At 45.5% G+C, this 10,739-nt stretch overlaps 1 long non-coding RNA gene across 1 annotated transcript; it reads left to right on the top strand.

Moving 5' to 3' along the window:
• The first annotated feature begins 2,556 nt into the window (after positions 1-2,556).
• Positions 2,557-3,717, top strand: LOC125946733 (uncharacterized). Its single transcript, XR_007467828.1, has 3 exons — positions 2,557-3,079; positions 3,533-3,592; positions 3,664-3,717. It is a non-coding gene; the product is annotated as an uncharacterized LOC125946733 (long non-coding RNA).
• Positions 3,718-10,739: the final 7,022 nt, after the last annotated feature.

Here is a 10,739-nt window from a genome sequence, read left to right as displayed (position 1 = left end):
CACACAATAAAAGAAACGTACGCAGACGTAAACATGCCTCTAAAACAATATTAGAGATTCCAGTTAAAATCAAGGCGCTTTCATTGCAAAACTTCATTACCGCCTAAAACTTCCACCTAAAACTCCCGCCTCAAAACCGTAAATAATAAAACACGACAGGTGTCAAAGTGGCAGTGACTACTTACGTGAGCAAAGATGTGGAAGGCAGTCTGGCGCTCCGCAGTTTTCGTTTGCGAAAACCAGAATTGGAGCAGTCAGTGCAACACAGTATAGAATGCAACAAAACACGGATGGTCTTTCATGTACGCGCATGTAAAAAACGTTTATAGTAACTGCTCTAAAGGCCGATGCGCAGAATAGCTTCGCATATATGCACAGAGTCGTTGCACAGTGCTCGAAGTCGTGCGAGACATAACGATGGCCTGAGAGCTCAAATTCCCTGGCAATGAAAAAAAGAATGAAGAAGAATAAGATTCATCTTTATTGGCAAAATGCAAAAAAGAAGGAAAATGTGGGTGAAGCCCCGAGCCCAGGGCTCCACTGGCTTGAGCGGCTCGCTGGGCTTGGTAGAGCAGAGCCAGCTGACTGTCCTGTTCCTCGTCCGCAAGGCATGCCTCCCACTCCCTTGGAAAGTGTTCTTTTGTAAATTTGTGCGTGTTCGCTTGTGGAGGTCTTCTGGTGCACATGAGTGTGATGTGAGCCAATGAATGCTTTTCACCACACCACGGACATTTGTCTGCGTACGCTTTGTCATGTATTAGTCGTAGCTTGTGTAGATTAGGATAAGTGTTTGTTTGGAGTCGGCGCCAGTCCGTCGCCTGCCGTCTGGTCAATTTTGGATGCGCCCTGCCGAACTCCCGCCTTTCCTCTATTTATTGTTCCAAGATTTCTCTCGCAGTCGTTGGAAAGTCCCTACGTGGCTGGTCCTACGCTCGGATATTTAGTGCTGGAGCTTTTCAGTCCACCCTCGTATTTACCTCATTGCCTTCGTGTGCCGGGCACCACACGTTAGGCTGCGAAAATTACAGAGCTTATTGCGTATGATCCTAATCACCGCCCGGGGTACCGCCCCTGACAAGAAGAGGCGACACGCTGCCTGTGAGTCGGTGAGAATAGCCGCAGATGTCCCTTTGCATTCGGCGTCCTTCAAAACTAAACCTACCATTTACATTGCGCTCTACAATCAAACTCAAAAAGAGATCACCCAGGACTTGGTAGCAATGAGTAAGAGGTCCCAGTATACAATCAATGACGCAAGACCTCTCGGCAAAACTAAGTCTACCGTAATGACCTTCATCAACGTGCAAGCGCTCACGAATAACCTGATCTACGGGCTTCTGCCACTCTTTCAAGACCGAAGTGGAGGCATGTCACAACTGCTGGAGGACAGGGCAGATGGTCGACGTGTGTCTGCAATGCGGAGTGGAGCACCAACTCGTCGAACCCTGTACCTGTACCACCAGGTGCATCCTCTGTAGAGAGATGAACTTGACGTATGCCAAAAAAAGTTGTCGCAGTTTCACCTGAAAGGCGAAGCATCAATTGCGATAGCAAATTTGTAGAGAGTTATACCATAGAGAAAGAAAAAAAAGTTAAGAGAGGACACTCCGCGAAATCTGGCCTCAGGAAGTACGTCACGACCACGTAACAAACTAGTGCTCTCACCAAACGCCAGAGGACGCAAGTGCGAAAAACAAAAAGTTATCAATTAAACAGAATGTTTTTTACAAAATAATAATTATGCGCCTATATTTGACATGTTATTTATACATAAAAACAATTTATTCAACGCACCTTACGTGGTTATTTTTGTTCAGCCGCACTGCCATAAGCAGCATCTACGATTTCGCGCCGAGAGTACTCGCCATACCAGCATGCGACAAGCCCAGGCATGACCATAGGCATGACAGCGGGAAGGTTTCGTCAACGTCGGCTGCTTCGGTGTTTTCGTGTGTGAGACAGCAGGTGAGGTACGTTTTCAAGCGAAGCTTGTTGAATTACATGTTGTTGGGCTAGTTGGGTCATTGAATCAGAAAAAGGTTACAACTGCGCGAATAAGACGCCATGTAAGAAACATAAACACGCCCACACGCGTTGCGCTTCGTGTGGGTGGGCGTTTCTGTGTTTCTTACGTGGTGTCTTATTCGCGCAGTTGTAATCTTTTTCTGGAGCTTATGAGGACGGCGAGGTTTGCTAAAAAACAGTTTGCGGCTGTATGCGGCGGCAAGACGTGAACATTGTGCAACGTATGCAGAATCGCGTTCGGCTCGATGGAACGGAACGCCTCCGTCCCATCGTGGAACGCGTACAAGAACGCGTACAAGATTTCGCCCTAGTATAGCAAACTGGGGCATGGCGTCAAGCCGAGGCGACGCGTGCTGTGCGCTGAGCTCGCTGCGAAACATTAGGGAGTTTTCGAATAGCGTACGAAAAGCTTGCGGCGTAGCGGCGAACGCGTCGTACGCTCGCGGGCTCCCCTTAAGTGAAGCCCGCAACGCTACGCCCGCAAGCTTTGCTTTCGCTATTCGAAAACTCGAAAACTCCCTGTTGAGGAGCGGTCGCTGGGCCTCGCATGCTTCACGACGCGTTTCCCGAAGCCTCGGACCACGAATAAATCCTGGTGTGCATTTACTGACATTTTCAGACCGCGCTGATGCCATGCCGTCCGGCGGTCCAAGCTACGGCAGCTACTGCTGTGTTTCGTGGTGCTTGAACAATGGCAGAACCCACAAGAAGCCAGGGACGAGTTTCTTCCGCATACCACGGGACGGCAGGTGCGCTAAAGCTTTTGTATGGTTTGCATGTCTTCAAGGTTACTTTTCGTGCTTGCTCAGTGAGGCTAACAATAACAAAATCACTGTTCGAGCACTTCGCCTTCAGCTGATAGTTCATTGCCGATGCAGGATGACAGCATGGATGCAGTATGCCGGACGAGATGATCTCCTGAGTAAGCCGGCCAGCCTATTGTACGCAACGTACAGGGTTTGCAGCGACCATTTTACTGCTGATAGTTTCATGGACCCTGGGCACACAAGGCTTACAAGAATGGCTGTTCCCTGTGTGCAACCAATTGCACCATGTAAGTGATTGACAGAAACTCAATTATCTGCGATAGCAGCCACTTCTTTTGAATCAGTGGTGACAGTTAACCTGGAAGATATTTGTAGCCGATGGACAAACCTCGCTGTAGAAGTAACACTTCGAAAGTCTTAAATTTTGTGAATTGTGGGCTATTACCTTCCTAACAGCTTTACATTCCTGTCATTATTTTATGCTATTGACCTGTGCAACTTGTTTAGAAATACATTGAAAGGATATTTAATGTTAACTTGAAGCCTTCATGCACATGTACACATATACCTCGTATCAAAGAAAGCTGGCACTGTCGATAATTCCACAAACCACAAATTGCTTGTTTCTCTGTTGATGCATTCTCTTTTCTTCCACCTACCAATTCATGCGTTTGAAAGGGCGGTTTAAATTTCCCTGTGCTACAAGCTTTGTAACGTGTACCAACTACACATATATGCAGGTTCTCTGAGCATCGCTTCAAGTAGTGACTGGGACATGACTCCAGAAGCCTCACTGCAAGGTGTGGATGTGCTTCAGTTTTTGTTATTTTAAGCCTCTTACTGACAAATTGTTGTTGTTTCATTTCTTTAGGGTCTGCGGCAGAGGCTTCGAAAAGCGGCTCCCACACATTGAAGTGCCCCGAGGAGCAGGGTGTGTACAGTGTCGACTTGTCTTTTTTTTCGAACTGAGTTGACTGTTGACCAAACCTCTACAGGTGGCAGCTCCCATGTAGCTGGTGAAGGAGTTCCTGCTGACTGCGTCTTGCTGGAGGAAACCTTGGGCAGTCGCTCAGTTGTCACAAAGGGAACATGTGTGACTGGTGAGTTTACTGTTTGCTTCAACACTTATGTTCACTTCAACAGACTATTGATATAGTGACTTCCGCCGGCTGCTCGCAAGATTGTTCCGACAGCAGTGTCCGAGGTACTGAACAAGCTTCACAAGACTCTCCAGAAGATGTGTCCTCCAACAGCTCCACGCCTGAGTGCCCTACAGCAAATGGTGATTATGCTGTTATTGCAGCTGTTTTCAATGTGCAATTTTATGTTTAGGACATTCTGAGCAAACTAGCACCAATAAAATGTCATGGTGGGCTCTCAGTGATTTTCATTATTAGGGTGCCATTGTTAATGTTTTTTTTTTCAATTTGTGGAATCGAAAACTTTGCACCACAGAAAGTTGGGCACCTTGGGTAAAAAAGAAGCGAAGAAAGCGCTCGTACGGGATTAGTTGCTGTTCGCTTTTAAATCAATTTTTGTTTATTGCAGTGCTTTCCTGTGTGCCAGCTGCAAGGTCTCCATCAAAGAAATACAAGCAAACCATTCGACGTCTGCAAGCCAAAGTAGCAGCACAGCGGAAAACTATCAAAAGACTGCTGAGGCAGCCTCACCGAGCACCGTCATCGACTTCAAAGGCCCTTGGCATTATCCGACCGCACGTCACCGAGGAGGTTTTTAAACTTCTTTCTGCACATGTTCGCTTGAGGCCCAAAGGCAAGGGCAAGCGGTTTCCCGTGTGGTTCAAGAAATTTGCTCTTCACTTAAACTTCCGTGGTCCGCGAGCATACCGATTTCTGGCTCCATATTTTTCTTTGCCCTCCCGGCGTTCATTAAGGAGGTGGCTAGCCATTGTAAAGATGACTCCAGGCACAATTCCAGGAATAATTTCTTCCATTGCAACAAATACTCAAGCTTGGAATGAACGGGACCGAGTGTGTGCTTTAGTTTTCGATGAAATAGCACTCAAAAAGAATTTGTGTTATGATGCTGCACGGGACATTGTCCAGGGTTTTACAGATGATGGCACTGATCGCACTTCAACCATTGCTGATCGAGCAATGGTAGTTCTTCTTGTTGGTGTTTCGAAAAAGTGGGTTCAACCGGTTGCTTTACTATAGGGCACACATCAACACCTATCATCTGTTATGCATAACCTGCTGGTGTCACTCACTGTGGAGCTTAGGAGCATTAACATTGCAGTGAAAGCAGTCATTTGTGACCAGGGCAGTTCAAATGTAAGTCTCGCTAACCAACTAAGAGTGACTGTAGCAAAGCCTTTTTTTGAAGTTAATGGTGAGCGGGTATATTTCATCTTTGATGTTCCATATTTAAGTAAAACAACGCGCAATAATGTGCAAGCACACAAGTTATATATTGGGGATGACATCGTTGACTGGTCCCACATTGTAAGCCTTTACCAATCCTCACATGAGTTGCGGTTGCGATTGGCTCCAAAGTTGACTGAAAGGCACATTCATCAGAAACCTTTTTCTAATATGAAGGTCAGCAGAGCAACGCAGGTCCTCAGTGCATCAGTTTCGATTGCTATCACGGCATTGGTGTATGCGAAAGTGCTGCCTGCCTCGGCCATCACTACAGCACAATTTTGTGATCGTATGGACAGGATTTTCGATGCCTTGAACAGCTCGAGTAAAAAGAAAACTTCGCAAAAGCTCCGGCATGCAATCGTGAAAGAGGATTCAGAGCTGATTGACTTCCTTCGAGGCCAGCCTCCCTGGATTGCATCATGGACGTTTGATGGCAGACGTCAACCACAAACCGTCGTTGGTTGGCAAATCACAATTCAGGCAATTTGTCAACTGTGGGACGACCTCTCCAAAAATTACAATTTTGAATACCTGCTAACACGCAGACTTCAACAGGATCCTCTGGAGAACATATTTGGCCACATAAGGCAAAAGCAAGGTTGCAACACCAACCCCAATGTAGCACAATTTATTTGTGGCCTGAAGCACATCTGCATAAGAAAACTCTTCAAACTGTCAGAATACGGAAATGTCGAGGATGATGAATGTGACCTCCTTCAGGAGCTCTCGCCATTCTCCCTCGCTAGTGCGTCTCTTGTGGATAATGAGGAGTGTGCACAGCCACAGCCTGACGACTTTCCCGCTCTAGACGATCTCATCTGAACTTGCGACCAACATTCACTCCCATATTATTGATGACTCCGCTACATATTATGTAGCTGGTTTTCTCATCAAATACTTTCTTCGGAATGCACGTGATACTTGCAGTTGCCCACAGATATTGATAGACGACAACGAGACACTAAAGGGGACCCATCAGTATTTCACAATGCTCAAAGCATACCACGTCCCCAGCAAACTTTTCGGAAATCTAACTGTGCCATCGGAAGCAGCTTTTGAATACGTACAACAACTTGAATGTCACTTTCTTGCCATTATTGAGGCCACTGCACATCACCTGAAAGTGTCTGATGTTTTGTATCACCATCTCTCAAGTGTTGGCGATTTTCATTTCTGCTCTGCTGGGTGTCGCGAGAAGTTTCTGAAAATGTTTTGCCGGGTTCGTTTATGTTGGCATGTGCGTTTTGTGAACCGAAACTTAGATAGGGTTAGGTTCCAGTCTTCACTTTCAGGTATACAGCTTGACAAGTTCAAAGCTTAGCAATTAGCGGCTGCTTTACACAAAAGCATTCAAGTTGAACCGAATCCTGCAATAGCTTTGTTATAGTCATTACTTCGTTACATCAGACCTCATTATGGCCCTCTATCAAGTTCAACGGGACTAACCACTCCTTCGTTATGTCCATTCTTTTGTTTACCCACTATGAAGAGTATGACCTTAAAAAGAAATTATGCTTGGTAGCCTCTCTGTATTTTTGTAGCATATGCGGGCGAACTCTGCACGTTAGTGTGGGTCGTCGGTCACTATGTGCACTTTATCTCTCCAGCTCAAGTAATATAACGATAGCAAAAGCGCGTGTTGAAATATATTCAAGCGGGTAAGGAACACAGTATGAAGTGGGCATGGTTCACATTTTCATGCCTTTCGTATATTAGCTTCTCGTCAACCTCCTCACCACGCCCATCAAAACTTTTCATAAGATTGTCCAAAACTGCAGCTGTTGATGGGGTTGCGGACGCTGCCCCTTTATTATCATAGCTTGTGAGTCATAGCGCACTGTGTACAGCCTTTGTGAAAAATAATGACAGTGTTAACGCACTGTGTACAGCCTTTGTGAAAAATAATGACAGTGATAAGGCACTATCTACAGCCTTTGTAAAAAAATGATGACCATGATAATGCACTATGTACAGCCTTTGTGAAAAACAATGACAGTGATAAGGCACTATGTACAGCCTTTGTAAAAAAATGAGTGATAACGCACTGTGTACAGCCTTTGTGAAAAACAATGACAGTGATAATGCACTATGTACAGCCTTTGTGAAAAACAATGAGAGTGATAACGCAATATGTACAGCCTTTGTAAAAAATGATGACAGTGATAACGCACTGTGTACAGCCTTTGTGAAAAACAATGACAGTGATAATGCACTGTGTGCAGCCTTTTTGAAAAATAATGAGCGAAAGTGGTTTTCTTCGGCTGTTAGCCCTCTGATACCGCTTTGTAGCACCAATTAATGTCCACAATTTTGGATAAGTGATGACTACCATCTATTTCAACTTGGAAGCGTCACAGCAACGCCCAGACGCAAGTAACTTGGGCTCTAAGTTTTTGATGAGAGCGACACATAAGAAGAGGCAACAGGTCTGCAAGTGTTGTAGCATAAAGTCTGTCTTTCACATTGTGGGCAAGCTGCCCTACCTTTCCGAGGACGAACAGGCAACGTTGAAGCATCAAGTTCGCTTTTTTTTCTCATTTTGGGCAAGTTGCTCTTAAGAACAGCCAACACACTGTATTTTTGCTTTTCTGATATATTGTGTCGTGTGGTTTCTGTACGCTTTTTCTTTTCTGTGCATTACTTCTGTTAACCCGAGTCGTGACTCGGGACTTTATTGCTGTGTATACGTCACTTCTTCCTTCTTTATCAACTTTGTGCGCTGAGTTTTTGCCATAGATCCATATAGATCCTTACCCACTTGCCCAGTGCGTCATTCTTCACCAGCTTGTCGGCTACTGCCAACTCTAGCGATGTGTGCGTTGTCTGTGTTCTCACTCTATTTGTTAGAATTTATTTGTAAGTCTAGATGCATTTGTTGTCTACTTTGCATTTCTGTGCGATGTTCTTCTCATTTTGTGCTTTTTATATGCTCAGCCTCTACCTTGCCTTGGAATAAAAACATTGCGGGTACTCTGTCTCTTTGATTGATATATAGATTGACCGCTTGTTCCAAAAGAAAAGCGCGATGAATAAAGCCGTAGTGAATTATGATTACCTGCATATCTTTCTATTATAACTTAGTCGAAATAAAGATTACGTCATGACCTCAATTCGCACGCACAGTTTTGAGCTAAAACAAATAGGGAATCGCTAAATCAAAACGACAAACAATAGCATTGCTATTTGGGCGGAGAAAAGTGGTCTGAAATCATTAACTTTCGCCATAGCCAAACGTCGGTTGCGCACAGTAATCCAAAATTCGCGCCAGTGAAACCGAAACGGGAAGCGCAGGCCAGTTGCTCTCACCAACCACCAGGTGCGCTAGAGTCGATTGGGCCGCCGGGGTCTATGGGAGTGTCCACTCTTTAACTTTTTTTTCTTTCTCTATGACCCAACTAGCCCAACAACATGTAATTCAACAAGCTTCGCTTAAAAACGTACCTCACCTGCTGTCTCACACACGAAAACACCGAAGCAGCCGACGTTGACGAAACCTTCCCGCTGTCATGCCTATGGTCATGCCTGGGCTTGTCGCATGCTGGTATGGCGAGTACTCTCGGCGCGAAATCGTAGATGCTGCTTATGGCAGTGCGGCTGAACAAAAATAACCACGTAAGGTGCGTTGAATAAATTGTTTTTATGTATAAATAACATGTCAAATATAGGCGCATAATTATTATTTTGTAAAAAACATTCTGTTTAATTGATGATAACTTTTTGTTTTTCGCACTTGCGTCCTCTGGCGTTTGGTGAGAGCACTAGTTTGTTACGTGGTCGTTACGTACTTCCTGAGGCCAGATTTCGCGGAGTGTCCTCTCTTAACTTTTTTTTCTTTCTGTATGGTGAAAGCGCGAGTCCCTCGCGCCCTTTGACTCGCACATACAGCATACGGCGCGCGGCGACGATTTCATCGTCGTTGACGTCATACGGAACCTCAAGGAGACGGCGACGGTGACGCCAACGGCAGAAGTATGCTTTGGCGTGTCCATATAATTGCTACGCAATAAAAGTTCACGTCGACTACGTATTGTAGGTGAATACAAATTTTAAACTTCGCTCATAATTCCAGTCAATTGGTGTTGCATGTATAAAACCTTTTCCTAACCAGAAAAATATAATTTGTGCAATGACAACCCATTATATAGAATATTAGTTGCACCACGTTCTATAACGTTTCGCAATCATCAAGCATGCTTCACACAATTTCATGCAAGTAAATGTCATCACCACGGTCCAATGCAAAAATATCGTTAGCATTGGACCATTTGTGTTCAACACACTTTCAGACTACCGAAGACCACTAGGAAAACATTTATTTATCAGCATAAGAATCAACAAGTATTGTTATAAAAAGAAAAGAACACGCAGGAACGCTTGTGAACCCCCTTCCACCCCCACTTTTTTTCTACTTTAAAATGTGTTTTTCTACTTTAAAGTATGTTTAAAGTGTGTTGACTTGTGCGGTCAAGTATCAGCAAACCTGCGCTTCTTAATTTTCTTCTTTTAGTTTTAAACACGCATGACGTTTTTTTACAGAACAAAGTATATTGAAAACAGTGATCTAAGCGAAGGTAGGCACCTGTTTTTTTTATAGCACTAATTTTCATCGCTGGACGATCCTCACCCGCGCAATGTGCTCGCTACACATGGCAGGAAGGAGCAAAGTAAGAAAGAGCTTCGCTGAGCCGACTAAGTTGCAGGGGCAAGCTGCGTCACGGTGGAAGTAACCAAGTATCCTGCGAAGGTCAGCAGCGCAGCACAAGACTACGTAACTTTGTATCACCTAGAAATTTTGTCCGCCCTACAATAAGACGTTTCAGACCGAATTTTGCATCAATGCTTCTAAAGCAGAGCATGCATCAACGCACCGCAGCGACCACCTAGTCTCCTGAGAATGGCATCAAACGTCTTTCATGATATGCCTAATGCTCTGGGCAGCAACAAAATTGGAATGCTGTGGCCAACAAACCGGGCGACCGTACACGGAGCACGCGCTGACAAACACAGTATAAGAGCGCAGACGCAGTATCTGAAGGCCAAATGCTGCTGTTCACGGTCTAAAAAAGGGCCGGCGTATCATTATGAGTGCACCAGGACAAGAGAACCGCAAGGATAAGAAACCAGTGCCATACTCGCCCATATACTTACTGAAGACCAGCAGACGACTCTAGGAGCAATCCACAGTAAGTGCGTTGACGCCGATGACTCCGCTCAATATTTTGCAGGAATTAGTGTCGCGGAACATTCCGCATATACTGTTTTACAAACTTGCAGACTCCCATTTCAAAAACTCGAGGAGAGCAGGTCGGCCGAGAGCGCGAAGTTGCCTTCACGTAGCAAGTGAGCGCGTGCGCGGCGCGGCGCGGCGCAGCAGCGGACTCCTCCCTCTGATGTCCCACCCGAGAGGGCGCCGTTCGGAGGTCTGCCACTGATCCTGCTACTGTTGGTCATCTGAAGCCGTTCTCCGAACATCCCCCCCCCCCCCCGCCCCCCCATATCACGACTCGGTGACCTTGAGAGTTGGCAACCCTGCTTAGATGTCTTCCAGAAAGCTCGCGAC

The sequence above is a fragment of the Dermacentor silvarum genome, chromosome 7, assembly GCF_013339745.2.
Source record: "Dermacentor silvarum isolate Dsil-2018 chromosome 7, BIME_Dsil_1.4, whole genome shotgun sequence".
NCBI lineage: Eukaryota > Metazoa > Arthropoda > Arachnida > Ixodida > Ixodidae > Dermacentor > Dermacentor silvarum.
The sequence above is the reverse complement of the archived record's forward strand: the minus strand, read 5'-3'. Positions and strand labels throughout refer to the sequence as shown.